Genomic DNA, 18156 nt, shown 5'->3' with positions numbered 1-18156 from the left:
AAACCCAATTTGGAAAAAGCCACTGGTAACATGCTACTCTTTTTCACTCTTCTGAAATGATGCCCTGTGAAAGGTCAACCCTATTAAATGTTACAATACACACTGTTAAATGTGACCCTATTAAAGGATTTCAATCACCTTGTGAGGAGTGAGCCTTGTTAGAGTACTTTAGATCATTCACTTGGAATGTTACCCAGTTAAAAGATTTACAAATGATTGTTAGGTCAACCTTAATCCAAAGAATTTACCCTAGACTAATATAATTATTAGAGAGTAATAGTAAGGCTTGATCTTATAACAACTTATAGCTCCATTTTCAAATTATAGATCATTGTTTCAATCCTCCATTCTACTTGGTCTTTATAAATTTAAGCTCTGATAGCTTGTTCACCCTTCAAGCATTCCTACCCTTAAGCCTTCTTGCTTAACATGCTAGTGCAAGCTCTTCTCTTAGGTCAGTTAATGAAGCAAAACCCTTGACTCCTTGTCTTCCTTAGGTTATCACACATGACAACCTTTGCTTCTGACCAACCATTCCTCTAAATAGGAAATTAAGATATTTTTCTACTCAATTTCCATCATCCAATTTAGGGTTAGGACAAATTAGGTAGGATACAATGAATCTACCCTATATTTCACATCTCTTCTAGAAACTTCTCCTTGAATCCTCTTTAAATTCACCTAAAAATGGTTTACCTTGAATTATGTGCCACCAACTCATCAACCTTACCTTCCACCTGGTTCACACAATCCAAGAAAACAAACTTGTCAACTTAGATCCATCGAATTCACGATCTTTCAAATAATGTAGCCACTCGACATTATATGGCTTCTAATGCTAGGCGCATACTACATTATTCGACATCCTCTATAAAACCACTTGGCTCGAACACAAGTTTACTTGTGCTCGGCATCAACTAAACTTTACTCGGCATCCATTGTTTTGCTCAGCATACACTAGAATAGACTTTTACTCGGCTCCAACTAATTTTCTACTCAGGTTGCACTAACTTTGCTTAGCACTTACTATCCACTCAGTCAAGCTTGGCAGACAAACTATGTGTAACTTGTTCTTCTAAAATTTCTTAGTGTAACCAGCCTTTGTAACCTTAATTAGATTATTAATACATCATGTTGTCACTGTCTTAACTAATTCTTGTACTTCTTTACATAATCATAACTCAACCTTTCCTCTAGGTGCTATTGTTACATATTTTTATCAAATCCTCTTCATCAATCAAATAAGTGATAGTACTTAAATTATATAAGCAATTGTCGTACCGGAAAATAGTAGGTTTGACATCAGTGACAAAATAATGATTGAAGCATATTGATCATACTTGTATCAATTTGTTCTCAACAATCTCCCTCTTTAATAATCTTCTTCAATCTATTTTTTAAAAAAAAAAACAAAAAAACAAAAAAACAAAAAAACTGCACACAATCTAACCCAGAAACTAGAACTCCCCCCCTCCCATTATAGTTTTTTTTTTTTAAATTTAATAAAAATGTGATCAAATACTTTGATAGGGAAATCGAAAAAAAGTATTCAAAATTACATTATAGAATTTGATTTTTAATCCAAAACCCATCTGTTTAATATTTAAATGAATGAAGGTTTCAAAAACTTCATTTTTCAAACACAGATAACTTCAACACAAAGGCAGATTAAGATTCACAATAGAGTTTCATCAATGATATCAAACAAATCTACAATTATCCGAGAATGGATCTATCCAAACTCGAAGGAGACAAAAGATCAGAAGATGGAAATCTTATTACGTAAATCAATCACAAGATTCTACCTGAATCCGATGCTAACACACAAACATGCAATTCCACAAAGAATGCAAGAAAACCCCTTTCTTCTGAAAACTTTCTTTAAAAAAAAAATTACTTCTCCAAATCCTGGTTCTTATAAAAATGAGCTCTAGATCTATGATAAAGAGTTCTCCCCTAATTTGGAGCTCTAATTGTGCAATCACGCGAGGGCTCTCGTTGATCAATTTCTTTTAATATTGTATTATCTTTTACATCTTCATGCACACTTTTTGCAATTTAAATTTCTTTATTAAATTAATTTTCTTTCTCTCTTTAATTAATTTATTATATTTTAATTTCATGCATAAGCTTTATGCAATTTAATTAAAATAAACTTTATTAAATTTATGTTTACTCTCTCTTATTAATTTGTGAGACATTTTTTATATAATATTTATTAATTTAAATAATAATTTTTTAGAGTTTATTATTAAAATAAAATTTCTAAATAATTAGTATTAAATTAAATAAATATAAATATGCCTAAATTAGAACTTTATCAAATCTTTTAAATTTAATTCCTTCTATTTAATTAATTGAGAAATTAATTATATATTGAATTTACCTTATAAAATTTTCATTAAATTATCTTTTAACTTAATTTAATTAAAATAGAAAATCATCAAAGACCCACAAAACCAAATATGATGACTCAACTGAAAGACAAAGCATAAAATCAAAGTACAGGGTCAAAATCATGAATTCACGTCACTTGACGAATTTGGAAAGGTGAAACTAACTCAAATACTTGTCTTACTTTCTAGGACAATTGGCTTAGGTTAGGATTTGGACTAAAGATTTATCTCCCCACTTATACCATTGAGATACTACGATAGGGTACACTCATCTTAGCGATTCAAGGAAGTCAATACCCAGTACTTGCAATCTGCATAAAATCCACACATGTACATACTCATATATTTCAAACTAAATAAACAATGGTAGGAAGCGGTACATCATGTAGATCTTGACTAGCAGGTGACTACGACTCCCTCCCTTGACCACATCAGGAACGTCAATCATAAAGTAAAACATACACGTACACCATACACATGCAAGTATGGGTTAGTAACAATAGAAACTACATACAAATCATTCGTCTAACTAACATCATGAAATAACTAAAAGTCATTAAATGAACATACATATATCATCATCGAAACAATCATAAACACTTAAAATAACTAAGTAATTCATCACATATATAAACTGAGTATGAGATATATCTAATCTAATCTGATAACCAAACATCGATAATCATAAAACATAAACATAAAATTGACCTTAATAAATCCGCCAATACAATCAGAAAAGTCAACTAGGGGTAGGCATTACATTATGACTCTATAGATGATAATGCATGAACATGTTGCTTGTAGTGCCTACCCCTAGCTTACATTTCTGTTATCATTGCCAAACTCCTTTAGATCAGTTTTATGCTTGATTATGAATAGCATTTTTTTGAGATTATCATATTGTTTCACATTCAGTTGATTAAATGATGAGATTACTTGGTACTCTATACTTCATGTATGCATGATGATTATTACAACAATTTCAATTATTGGTGATGACTAGTTAGATGGATTATCATATGTGTTTTCTTATGGATACTTACCTCATACTACATGTGTATGGTGTGCGTGTATATTTTCTTTATGTATGATATTTCTAATGTGGTTAAGGAAGGGAGTCATAGTCACCTGCTAGTTAGGATCTACATGATGCACCAATTTCTACCATTAATTGTTTAGTTTAGAATATTGTGTTTGTACATGCATAGATTTTATGTAGATTGTAGGTACCAAGTATTGACTTCCTTGAATTCCTAGGATGAGCGTACCCTATCACATTATCTCAATGGTAAGGGAGGGGAGATAAATTCTTCAATCCAAATCCTAACCTTTAAACCCATTTGTCTTAGAAAATTAGGACAAGTATATGTGTTGTTTACCTTCTGAATGTGTTGTATGATGTTAATTCATGATTATAACACTTTAGTTTGATCTTGTACGTGTTTTCCTACGATGAAACCCATTTGTCCTAAAAAATTAGGACAAGTACATGTGTTGTTTACCTTCCAAATGCGTCGTATGATATTAATTCATGATTATAATCATTTAGTTTGATCTTGTATGCATTTTTCTATGATGGTTTTTTGTATTTTGTCTTAGAAGTCTTTGGTGATTTTTCTATTAATTAAGTCAAATTAAATTGTTTAATTAATAATTTAATTTAATGGAAAATTGTTAGACATTTTAATATTTAATTATATTTAATTAATTTGGAGAATTAATTAAATAAAAATAATTAAATTTAAAGATAAAAGTTATAAGTTTAATTCTAAAATGTGATAATATTAATTTAATTTAATAATAATATATTTAGAGTTTATTTTTAAATAAATGTTAAATATCATTATTTAAGTTAATAAATATTTTATCAATTAACGTTTCAAAAATAAATTAAAAAGTGAAAAAGATATTAATTTATTAAAAGTTTTAAGATTGCATCAAGTGTGCATGAGATTAAAATTTAATAAATTAATTAAAAGAGAATTCAAGTGAAATTAAATAAAGTTATTTTATAATTCAATAAATGTGCATTAAAAAGATAAAGAAAAGATAATAAAGAGTTAAAGTCTCGTGAGCAAGGAGTCCTCTTAGTTGATTGTGCAATTAGTGCCCTGATTTTAGGAGAGAACTCCTTATCACCAATTGAGGGTTCATTTTCAAGGGACCGTGAATTTTGGAAGGAGAATTTTGGGAAGAGAGAAGGTTTTGAGAGGAGAAATTTTCTCTCAAAAATCTTTTTGAGCGTAGCAATTTAACATCAGAGTCGAGGTAGATTCTTGTGATTTATTCACACAATTGATTACGCTATTTCTTTTCCTATATTTTTCGTGTCTGTGAAATGGTTATCTAAATGATTTCTTGTGATGAGTGTTTCAATATTGTGAAATTCTAGTATGCATATTAAATCTTATGTATACGAGAAGATTAAAATATCAATATAATCCTCCCTTAGTAGATTTAAAAGTGAAAATTGAACGGGGAAGGGTTTTGTATTAAATTCAAAAAATTAAATAGAGAATTTGACTGGTTGGTCGTATTTCCCCAATCAGATTTAGGCTAGAACTTTTTATAAAAATGTATATATAAAAATTGTTTCGTGGGGGTAATTGAATTTTTTTTTATAAACAAAATTTAAAAGAATTTTTAAAAAAATTAAATTAAATTATGGAAGGGGGAGGGAAATCCCCACACACCCCCCTCTTTTACAAATGCTGCTAACCAAGCTACTTCTGCAAGTACTGCGACAACAGTGCTACCACATGCCCTGCGACAGCAAGAGGTCGTACAACAGTCGTAAATGCCAAGCCGACTAGCTTATTTAAAATGCAGGGATTGTTTGTAATTAATTTTTTTTAATTTGTAAATTTTAGTATTATTTTATTATTATTTAATAATATTTATTAATAGGTTTTTAATATTATTTAATAATATTTATTAATAAGTTTTTTTAATATTAATTTTATAATTATTTAATAATATTTATTAATAAGGTTTTAATTATTAATTTAATTATTAAACGAATTTATTAATAGTGATGTTCATTAATAATATTTAATAATTAATAAGATATCCAGTGGAGTCTTAGGTTTATTTTAATTATTATTAATAAATCTGATTTTAATAAAATTGTAAAGTATTTTATTTAAAATCAATAAATTGTTTTTTTTTTGGTGGCAAAAGTGGACAAGCCACTGGATACAATTTATATTAAATAAAAATTGGTTCAAGAGCTCAACTAGGAAAGAACCAAAAAGAAAACCAAGCATTGTCGCAATATTTACAATTGTCTTAACATCGATACTTACAATCCAACTATATCGATGAACAACCAATCAAACTTCAAGAAAATTTACAAACTTCAAACTTTCGAGTTTTACAAAATTTCATCACATAGCAGGCATGGTGGACTCAAATTTAGTCAAAACAAGAATTTCAACATTCTATAAAACATGCCAAAAGTGAGGAGAAAAAAGGCCAAAAAAATAGAAAGATACCACTATGCTATTTTTCAACCATATCCTCACTGGGAGCAGCCATTGTTGAGAAGTCCCATCCCAAATCTAAACGTGATGTAGGGGCAACATCCCAACCTGAACTCGAGCCCTTAGCAACAATAACATTCCAACCCAAACCCGGGCCCTAAGCAGCAACATCTAAGGTGCTAGCAGAGAAACCAGTGAATGAAGGCACGTCCGTATAGTGACATCTGGATGTAGGGGCCAAGTAGTTTCTGCTGAGACATGGTGACCGAGACCAAGTTCTTTGAAAGTCAAGAATGACCAGGTGCTAGGTTCACTAATCGAATGAATTGGGGTGGCTGAAGGTGTCTTCACTTGGGCAGCTTTTGCACGTGCATCAGAAATTGGAATCCCCAAAATGTCAATCAAAGCAAAAGTAATTTTCTTCACCTCCTCAGCCAACTGGAAACCCAGAGCACAAGCTGTGAATTGCAGGAGCTTGAGCAGGAACCAAGTGTTGTGCTTCTCAAAGGTTTTCTGCATCGCTTCAAAGGTCATCATGGCCTCATGGTTCTTCATGAGCATCATTCTTGAAAATATGCCACCAACTAGGGCATTGCTAGTCCATAAATCATAGTTCTGCATCGCACATTTCAATTTATTATCAGCCCAAAATTTTGGCCAAACCACCTTAATGGTGATAATTTCTAGTCTTGACGAAGACTGAAGAAGGTCTATGGAATTGGAGAGAAAGATGGAGACCAAAGTTGAAGGAAATAAAACATTCCTTGCGGATGCAGAGAAAAGATCCTCCCTAATTATGGTTTGAATCGCACGCCAAATGTTGTATGAGTGCACAATAAACATATTATCTAGAATTACATCCTCAAGAGGATGAGAAATTACATCTTCATCCAATACCAAATGAAGCCTGATTCTAAAGTTTTTTGGCAAGATGCTACGATGGAATTGATAGCAAGAGTCACATTTCATACATACTTCTTGTGGGGACAACATGTTGAAAACAATTTGAATGGAAGACACAAAAAGCTAGATAAATATGTTAGATTGAAATCCATTCTGCGCCTTAAATTAAATCCCTCAGCATATGCACATAGGAAGTGGAGTACCTGCACTCATGTGTAATAGATAGAGTACCATTAAATCAGACATTAGTTGCAAATTGAGAAGGTCAAAGTACAAATCTGACACGCCCAAAATTGAAGATTGAAAATTTTGATTTGTAGCCGTGTATGTTGAAATTAATTTTGTCGAGTACAAAATGCCACATGACCAAACTGAAATAGAATCATACTTAATTAACGTCAACCTTCTATTTAAAGATAAAGATTTATCACAATTTTTCCTTAATCTCACATATGAGAGCCTAATTTATGAAAGCTACAATAAATGTTCAATGCCCAATTTGGATAATGCACAGTGACCATCGAGTGACATCAAAATGTCCACTATAGTGTACTCAACACATATAACGATCTAGTTTGCTCAACATCATCCACAATTCGGCACATGAGACAGACTCGGCACTTGGAACACATTCGACACCTGAAACCTCTCGGCACATGAAACACACTTGACACCTAAAGCAGCTCGATAACAATGAGAATTCTAACTCGGCATCAATAGTAACTCAGCACCTAAATTGATACTGGTACGACACATACATTATACACGGACATGGAGTGTGTTAGCTTGCTCAACTGGCTCAACACATGCATTATACATGGCACATGAAGTATGTTAGCCTGCTTAACACATCATGTGGCGATCGACACTTAAGGTCATTGGCTTAGTAGGTGTCAACAATGACTCGGCATATGATAAAGTGTCCACTATAGTGTACTTAGCACATATGACGTTTTGGTTTGCTCGACATCATCTGTAATTCGGCACATGAAACACACTCAGCATCTGAAACACACTCAGCACCTGAAGTAGCTCGACACACTTAGCACAAGAAGCATGCTCGTACTTGGTACATATGACGTTCTAGTTTGCTCAGTATCATTTGCAATTTGGCACATGAAACACACTTGGCATCTGAAACACACTCGACACCTGAATGAAGCTCAGCACACTCGACACAAGAAGCATGCTCAACATCTAAGAATTTCTCGGCACATATATAGACCGCTCAGCCCTTGAAGTCCCTATCAAACTCGACATTAGCTATGTCACGGTGCTAGAAGTAGCTTGGCACACTTTGCACATGAAGCACGCTTGGCACACTCGACACCTGAAGTAGCTTGACATATAAGAATTACTCGGCACATAAAGTTCGCTCAACCCCTAAAGTCCCTGCCATGCCTAGCATCAACTATGACTCACACATGAAACACACTTGGCACCACACATATAAGAATTACTCGACACATAAATTTTGCTCAACCCCTGAAGTCCCTGTCATGCCCAGCATCAGCTATTGATCACATGGCACATGAAACACATTTGGCACCACACATATAAGAATTACTCGGCACATAAAGTCCGCTCAACCCTTGAAGTCCCTGCCATGCCTGATGTCAACTATGAATCAACCCATAATGAATGCTTCGCTCCTATAGTCTCTCGACACCAAAAGGAAAAATAACTCAGTGCAAACAACAAACTCCTCTTCTAAAGGTCAGCAACCATTAGTTTTTGCAAATCTTTATAGTGTTCCATGATTGTAGAAGGGTTTAGTGTAAAAATTGTAATCCCATTGCATCCTAAATTGGAAAGATAATCTACCATTTTGTTGTCCTCTCTATATGTGTGTGAAATTTTGATCTCATGAAATTGATCAATAATGTTCCAAATTTGTTGGAGCACATATTTGAGTTTCTAGGAAGATGATTGTCTCTTAATGCAAGCAGAGATTATAACTTGAGAATCACCTTCAATCTGTACTTGTTGGAAGTTTCCTTTCTTAGCTAGCATTAGCCCTGACAATAATGACTGAGCCTCGGCCATATTGTTAGTTCCTACAGGAAGGGGAGCCATTGTGATTGCTAAGATTTTACTAGTATAATCTCTAATGCATGCTCCCAATCCTGATTGTCTTGGATTACCTTTGGATGATCCATCAAAGATGAGTTTGACAAAGCCAGGCAAAGGGGGTTGCCATTTAACTGTAGACCTATCTATATGACTTTGCAACTTTGAAGAAGTGTGAATGCCAAATGGGATGAAAATTGATTTCCATTCTCGAATGATACTTCCATCCTAGGAAGTGATAGCTAGGTAAAATTTGCATCTATTGACACTTGCACTAGTAACTTCTGATATCAAATTTTCAATGATTTGGAGCACTTTCTCTAAAGATGATACTTCTTTTCTAAAAACCCTCTTGTTTCTTTCCCACCAAATAGCCCAAATCACTAGAGTAGGTGTACATTTCTAGATTCCTGCAAATAGGGCATTGGGATAAAGAATTGGGCAAGCTTGAAAAATGTCCCACATATTGTTTTGCAATGGGTAGTAGTAATTTAATTTTTTTAAATAAACATCTAGCATTGGTATGCAAACTGACATCTTGCAAATAGGTGGTCAATTGATTCATCTTCCTCACCACATAAAACACATTTGAAAGGAGAGGCAATATTCATCCTAGCCAATCTATCACTTGTAAGAATTCTATGCTTGATTGTTAGCCACGCAAAACACCCAGCCTTGGGAAGAAGTATTTTATTCTAGCAGAACATGAATGCTCGCAATGATGGTTTTGCCAACTCAATTTGTTGAAGAAGTTTGTATTCTTCCTTGATTGAGTAGTTACCATTTTTGGCCAGGATCCACATTAGCCAATCCTCAGCCAATGATACAAAAGCCTATCTTTCTGAAAGGATAGATTTAAGTTGTTGTTTATGTTGAGGATCTAAAGGGAGTTGATCTGGATCTTTCCATATTACTTTCCTTGAGAAGATGCAAATTGCATCCATATAATGAACAACAAGGTTACCCCATTGTGCTTCTGTAACTGAGATGATATTTTGTATGTTTGGCATTGTATTTAATGGGGGGTGGCCATTCCACAAGTTAATAATTTAAATAAATAATTACCTTTAAATTATTTGGAAAATTTGACTTTTAATTGAATAGGGGTAATTGTGCAATTATTTAAATATAAGAAATGGGTTAAATAGTAAGGGTTAAAATGCCAATCTTATGTACTCAGAAACATACATTGAACGAAAACTGAAACATTACATTTAACTCAACATTATGTCTTCAAAATCAAACCAAACTATGAAACTACACTATTTTGTATGTTGTTTGAGTTTTGGGTTTGGGTTGACTAGAGTGTTGACCAATTTTAGGACGTCTACAGAGGCTTGGGAGTTTTGTGAATGTGGTATTGTGTTGAACTGATCTTGATCATTTAAACTCAACCATAGTAATGTGTTGGTATGCTCTTTAATGAGTTTGTTTATATTGTTGATTATTGTTTTTAGTGTTGTTATGGGATAATAGGATGAAAGATATGACCTACTTGACTTAACCATTTTGAGTCTTGATCGATATTTTTGGGATACTTTCCAGTTGCTCATAGAGAATTGATGGGTTGTTGTGATTTATCTTTTGATGCTTTCTAGTCACTTGTATAGGACTGAGGTGATTTACTATGATTCTTTGATTTGTGATTTCATGAGCTTAGGGTAGGTTATCTATATGTAATGTCAAGAAGTGACTTGCAATGGAGGTCGAGGTCCTAAGTGGTTGCCAAGGTAACCCATTATCAGTTGTTTAATAAGTGAAAAACACTACACTAAATGAGATTAAAATGAACCTAATAAGAATCTTTGTATGTTCTGACCCATGCCTCAAGTGCTAGTATGGACTAGGATGGGAGTAGAGAGAACACTTGGTTGCGACCATGTATCATTAGTAGGCCTTTTCAGTACGAAAGGATACTAGTGTTGCATATGATCACTAGAGAGCCAGGTTCCTAAGAGATTGCTAGTGTAACTCTAGCATTGATTCGTGCAATGACACTTTCCCGCTTACATAGTAGATTCCCTACATGTCTTTGTGTACCTCTGGGTCTAGATGTCGATTTATCTTGGAACCTTTGACTTAGATTACTTTTAGGGTTTCTTGGACTAGAGGGTATTTTTGATATTTGGATTGATATCCTGTTTGGGACTCGAGACTATCTCCTTAGCACAGTGGGAGTGGGCCTTTTTGGGTTACCATGTGGTTGGTAATGCTTTTTACTCTTACCATTGAGATTCATCCATTGATACTGTGGCTAGAGTTTCCTTGTCTATATTTCCTTTCATTTTATTCTTGCATAGTATTATGGATGGATTATATATTTATGATGGATGGTTTCACTTATTGTATTGTACTTTGTTTCATGGATCCGAAAAGGATGATGTAATCTATTTTTATAAATCTATATTCTTTTAGCCTTTCATACCCTGTGACATGTGCAATGGATGATTGAGCATTCCAAATTTTATTGCCAAGTGGCATTCAGAACATATGTATATTATTTAAATGGACTTTGGACTTTTAATTATTCTTTCATGTGGATGTGGTATTTATTAGACTTAGTATTAATTATATTTAAATGCGATTCAATGTCTTCAGATACTTAAGGAATGTGATCTATTTTGTTTGCTTAATTATGATTGTAAGTTATTGCTTTCGCTACTTTATGTTTGATGTGTATGTTATTCTTTCTTTAAAAAAATGTTTGGGAAACTTAGTTAAAATTTTAGGTTAATTCTTTTGGATCCCTTGGTGGGGTGTTACGTTGCTTCTTGCAAGACCATGTGATCAGACCATAACTAAGATAAAAGACAAATCCAAAAGTAGACTTTGGATCATCAATATCACCAGCTCGATCTGAGTTTGTGAAATCAACAATGTGAGGACCCCCTAATGTGTAGTGAATGTCATAACATGCTGTACCCTAAATGTACCTCAAGATACAATTGGAAGCTTGCTAATGACTCTCATGGGGATTATGGGAGAATCGAGAGACAAGTCCAACCACAAAGGAAATATCAGGATGAGTGCATGTCAGGTATAACAAACTACCCACAAGCTATTTGTATAGAGTGGAATCCATTGTAGGAGTAGAGAAAGTGCTAGATAAAACAACACCTAACTAAAAAGGTGTGGGAGCAGGTTTGCAATAAAGCATGTTGAATCTTTGAAGCATATCAAGAGCATACTTCTGTTGGAGTATAGCTATCCCATCTGAAGATTAAACATGTAGGCCCAAAAAATAGTGTATAAGTCCAAGATCTATCATCTCAAACTGCTCTCTCGATGCTTATTGAACACTATGTATTATGGAGACTAATCTTCCTGTGATGATGATGTCATCAACATAAAGAACAAGTATCAATAAGTCAGCCCCATGATGTTGAATGTAAACCTTAGGATTAGAATGACATCAAGTGAACTATGAAGCAAGCAAGAAGGAATCCATCTTCTCATACCAAGCCCTAGGGGCTTGTTTGAGACCATATAAAGATCTCCAAAGATGATATACTAATGAAGAGTCCTACACAAAACCATGAGGCTGCTCCATGTAGATCTCCTAATGAAGGTTGCTATGCAAAAACACACTTTTCATGTCCATTTGAAAAATTGTCCATCCCTATGAAGTTGTAAGAGAGAGTACAAGGCATATAGAATTCATCTTGGTAACAGGGGCAAAGGTCTTAGAGTATTCAATACCCTCAATCTATGAAAAACCCTTTGCAACAAGATGTGCCTTATACCTATCAATAGAACCATCTACAACATACTTGGTATGATACACCCACCAACACCGAACCAACTTTCTTCTTTTCGGAAGAGGACAAAGATCCCATGTGTGGTTTTTCATCAAAGAAGAGTACTCCTTGTCCATAGCCCTATCCCACTTTAAGTGTCTTATCGCTTGTGAAAAACTATGTGGATCCTCTAAAATAGCATGACTCAAGAGGCCACTACCTGCAGTCTAAGCACGAGTGTGACAAGCATCAATAGGATCACTTGCCAAAGGTTTGACTACATCAATAGTATCACAAGCCCACTTGGGCACTCACAGAACATTTGGTGGAGGTAGTGAAGGGGGGTCAATATCTAGATCTTCCTTAGAGGATGCGTAATCCTATAGAGGAGTAGAGGAAGTACTAGGTAGTGAGGAAGAAGCTGAAGATAGAGGATCCATCTGAGGATAACGCTCATCAAACTGAACATCTCATGGAAACAAGACATCTCTAGAATCAGGATCAAACAACTTGTACACCTTCACATCCTTAGAGTAGCCAACAAAAATGCGTGGTGGACTCTTCTTCTCCATGGATTTCCATTGAGCATTTGGAATAAATGCCCAAGCCTCACTACCAAAAATGTAGAAAGTAGAAACATCGGGCTTCACATGAGTCCAAGCCTCCTTAGGAGTCAAGTGTCACAATGCCTTATGAGGCATTTGATTCTGAATATAGTTGGTTCAATTGATAGCTTTAGCCCAGAGTGAAGAACTGATAGATCTAGATTGAATCATACAATTGGCCATCTCCTATAATGTCATGTTCTTTCTCTCTGCAACCCCATTCTGCCGAGGTGTATAGGAAACAAAGAATTGTTGTTGTAAACCATGCTCAGTGCAAAAATCTCTAAAAGATTGATTCACATATTCCCCCCCATTGTCAGTGCATATACACCTAACTAAAAGACCAGATTGCTTCTCCACAAATGTCTTAAAGATTCAAAAGGAAGCAAAGACATTAGACTTGTACTTCAGAAAGAACACCCATGTGCGTCTAGAGAAGTCATTTATGAAGGTGAGCACATATTGAGCACTTGAAAAAGATGGAGTGGGAAATGACATAAGATCATTTTGTATCAACTCCAATGGTGCCTTAGCATGTGTGGATCTACCTACAAGAAAAGGATCTATGTGATGTTTGCCAATTGCACAACCTTGAGACACATCATCTGTACAACAGATCTGAGGCAACCCAATCACTAGCTCCTATGTACTCATTTGCTATAGATATCTATAGTTGAAATGGAGAAAACACTCATGCCAAAGCTTGCTCAATGTGTTTGCATGAGCAATGAGAGAAACAAATGTAGAATCAAAGCTCTCAAAGCCATCAAACTAATATAAGTGAGACTAAAGATCAACACTTCCTGTAGAAATAACCAAGTCAGGATCATGGAGGTCTCAAATAACCACATCATATGGTGAGAACTCAACTATCTATCTAGAGTCTAAATGACAAATCTAAAAGACAAATAGGAGCTTCAAAGATATGGTTGGAACCAAAAGAACATCTTGTAATGAACCGCCTTCTAAAGAGATAGTTCCTGAACTTGTGATTGAAAGCTAAGAAGAATCACCAACTGCAATTTGTGTAGTAAAACTTTGAGCAAGTTAGGTAGCCAAATTAGGTGAGTGTGTCATATGATGTGAAGCTCTAGAATCAAGAATCCAAGGAGTTGTAGAAGACAAGGTCATACAGAAAGACCATGTCCTTTCCCTGTAGGAGGAGGTGGAGGCTTCAGAGAAGTAATACTAGAATGCTACATGGCCTCCTCTAAAGCCTCAAGATGTTTTCAACACCTAGAAACTAGATGTCCTTCCTTGCCACAAAAATTGCAAGGATTAGATGTGTACTTATTAGTCTTGGAGGAAGACTCACTAGACTTAGAAGAATTACCCTTCTGAGAGGGCTTCCGAGCATTTGATTTGGGAGTAGGCTTGGAGGAACTCCCATTGCCTACTAAATTTGACTTATGCTTCAATTTTTGCTTTGGCTTTCCTATTAACATCTGAGCTATCAATGCCCTTGTCTTAGAACTACTCATAGTATCCAACTGTGTAAGCTATGATTGCTTTCTAGTCAAGTGATCACAAAAAACCTCAAAAGTAGGCATAGAAAATCTATTCCCCAAAGCATCTTTGGTGGAATAGAAGGTAGAAGCAAAAATTTGAAAGTTCCCTCAAAGCATAGAGAGAATAAGATAAATGCACTTAGTGTTAGTCTTTGCCTTTCCACAACCCTGCAAAAAAATCTCTATTGGTTAAAATTCATCAAGAAGTCATCAATGTTTAGAAAGGAATCTGGTGCAAGAGAGGTAAGCTTTGCCTTAATCTAAAGTGCTCTGAACTCATTCATAGTACAAAATAAGCCATGAAGCTTGGTCCATACAGCTAGAGAGTATTGCACCCGTCTAGATGAAACTATAGGTTGTCCAATGCCAATAAAGCAATCAATCCTATTGCCTCATCCATCTTGTTATGTGTTTCCTGACCTCATAAGGCCTTTGAAAAATTGGTTGCACGACATCTAAACAAGTCCACAACCCTTTTGACTAGAGAAGCCAAGTCATCAAGGTCTTCCAAGTGTGATAATTATGAGGGGTCACAAGTTCTAGACAAGAAGAGGTCTTGACCATTATTTTAGAAGCTGTTGATTGTTTTGAATGTAGTTTTGGTTTACATAAGTAAATTATCAAAACAATGTGACAAAATACCCCCCACAATGCAAAAAATTGAACCTTGGCTACTAAAAGGAATGCGTAAATGAGAGAAGAGAAAAAAAGCTTCAGAAATGAATCAAAAATACCTAGTGCAAAATAATGGTGAAATGATAAAGAATGTGGAAAGTGCTCAAAAAGAGCTTTTTGATACTTTTTTCATATTGAAAAATAGACCTATAACGAAGAAGTTATGACCCTAGAAGATAGAAGTCATTAATAGACTTCAAGCATAACAACAAGTACCAAACTAGAAAAAAATCTCAAAAATACCTACTCCACATCTCCGTCTCATAACTAGCTTTTTGACACTTCTTTTGGAACGAAAAAATAGCCCCGTATGCTCAAGATATCACAAAAAGAAGAATGGGGCCCTAGAAATACATTAAAAAAGATATATATATATATATATATATATATGTCAGTGATTTCAGTTTGACACCATAATTTAGATTTGCATGCCTCTTTAATTGCTTTCAACGTAGAACTCTTAGAAGGTTGAGATGCTTTCTATAGAAATTTAAGTATGTCAGAGGCTTTGATTTGTGTGACTCTGATATGTGAAACAATTGTAATTTGGGATGACAATTCTTGCATTGAAATATTATTCTCTGTTGCATGTTTCTCCATCTCTTTCTTAACCTCATCCCACTAATCCATGTTTTTTTAACTTTTCTATCAATGCCATCTTTGGATGTTGATATTTGTTTGCAAAGTTCCCTTTGGAAATAAGTCTTATTTTTATTATGTTTAGTGGATCATAATTCTAGTGACTAACAAAATCAAAGCTAGAAAAATTTACCAATTCATTTGCCACTTTGAAAGCCTTTCTCTCAAGTTTGAGGCCTCCAATTGCAAAAGACAAGGAAGGAAAATCATTTTTTTTTGTCCACTGAGAAGTTCATATGTGCTCTCTATCTGTCATACATATTCCAATTCAAAAACCCTTTCTATAACATGCATTGGAAGTTTGCACGGTTCAATCACTGAACCGTAAAACCTTAACATAGTGTAGTCTTCCATGAAGAACTAGTCAACCAATTGATTTTGACTTCCCAATTGAATGCAATCTTTACAAGACACATGCAATCTAGGCATCAAAGTGCTTGTGATATTTTGGTAAATAGGTGCCAAAAAGAAGTCTACAAAATGGTTGTAGTTATTATTGTTATTAGTCATCCTCATCTTATGTGTTCGAGTCTTTGATTTCTTATGGGTTTTCTCATCAAACTTATAGACCTCAATATTAAGCTTTTTGTTTTCTGTCTCAATTATTGGGTGATGCTTTGCTTAAAGAAGGTAGCACAAGTAACTGTGAACCTAAATGTCTTCATCTTTCTTGTAGTTGTACTTTGTTTAATCATTAGTAATTGTTCTTGCATAGATTCAACATGTTGAACATAATTATATCTTACTTCTACCTTCTCAACTAATTGACCTCAACAATGGATATTATAAATCATTTCAAGAACAATGGACCCCACTTTTTTGTTACTGTCCAGTCCTAGACAAAATGGTAACAAAGAAATAGTATTATGAACCCATGGTACAAAAATATCATACTAATAAGGAGGCTTATGGTCTATGCCTAGTGTAACAGTAACACTAGTATGATCAACAGATGACTCTGAGTTTATTAAACCCTTAATATATGAATCTTGAAAAACTCTATCCAGTTTGTCATAAGCTTGTGCTAGTTTATCCAAGTCAATGCACTCGTTAAAGCTTTCTGGTTTAAACCATATCCCTAGGTCTAATATAGTGAAAAATTCACTCTTAGTTATGGATACAATGTCCTCCTGAATGTTTTAGTTTACAATTGCCTTTCTATTTTCACCATAGTTTTGAGTGCATAGCATTACAATTTCAGGGCAAGGGAATACTTCGAGTACAACAAGGTTTACTAATCCACTAACCAAAGCAACTAGTTTATTTGTACGTGTGTTAATACTTTTGTTATATTTGAAATAATTTCTCCCATTTTATGGATCTTTCCACTTATTAAACAATGAATGTTCAATTCCCATGATTCCCAAATATCCATGTATAACAGGATAAAAATTATCATTACATTCATTAGTTAAACCTGGGGTTTGTAGCACTTGCTTGGGGTCTATAATGTCTTTCTTTTCCTTTATGTTTGCACTTGCACTAGAGGTTTTTGACTTTTTTTTGCCCATGCATGCTATTGGTTATTACACAAAATTCTTCTTCAAACCCTATTTTAAAAAATTGTAAAGAGTAATTCTAAGACAGTAAGAATCAAGATTTCTATTGCTGCAATTGAACTTTTTTTCTTTTAATACTTGGAATTGAGATTCAATAATACTAGTGCTAGCAGATACTCAGATAACTGGTGTTGTCCAGTGATACTCAAGTTTCAGACTTTTAGTCTTTAGAATGGAAAATGAAATTTAGTCGTAGTCTTTGAAAAGTTGAAATTTGAAACCCTATAGTATCAGATTGAGACTCTCGAGAACCTTGAACTTCATAGACTAAAAACATAAAAGTAAAAGGTTAATAGTTAAAAGCTAAAATGTAAGTAATTAATTATTTAAAGTACTTTACAATGTACATGCAACTATTGTCAATAATATACATAATTATAATAATAAAAAGTAATAACTAATTACATTAATATACATTTGAATTTTGAAATTTTTATATTTTAAATAAATAAAATAATACAAATTGAACTTCATAATCGATATGATTTTCGGATCAATTTGTGGAATGTTATCATTATTGTCAAGAGTCATCTAGAATCATGACACTTATCATAGAAATGTGTCACAATTCTGGATGTTTCT

Source organism: Cupressus sempervirens, chromosome 6, assembly GCF_028749045.1.
Source record: "Cupressus sempervirens isolate cs-2001-9-10 chromosome 6, ASM2874904v1, whole genome shotgun sequence".
Classification (NCBI taxonomy): domain Eukaryota; kingdom Viridiplantae; phylum Streptophyta; class Pinopsida; order Cupressales; family Cupressaceae; genus Cupressus; species Cupressus sempervirens.
This window is presented reverse-complemented; position numbering follows the sequence as displayed.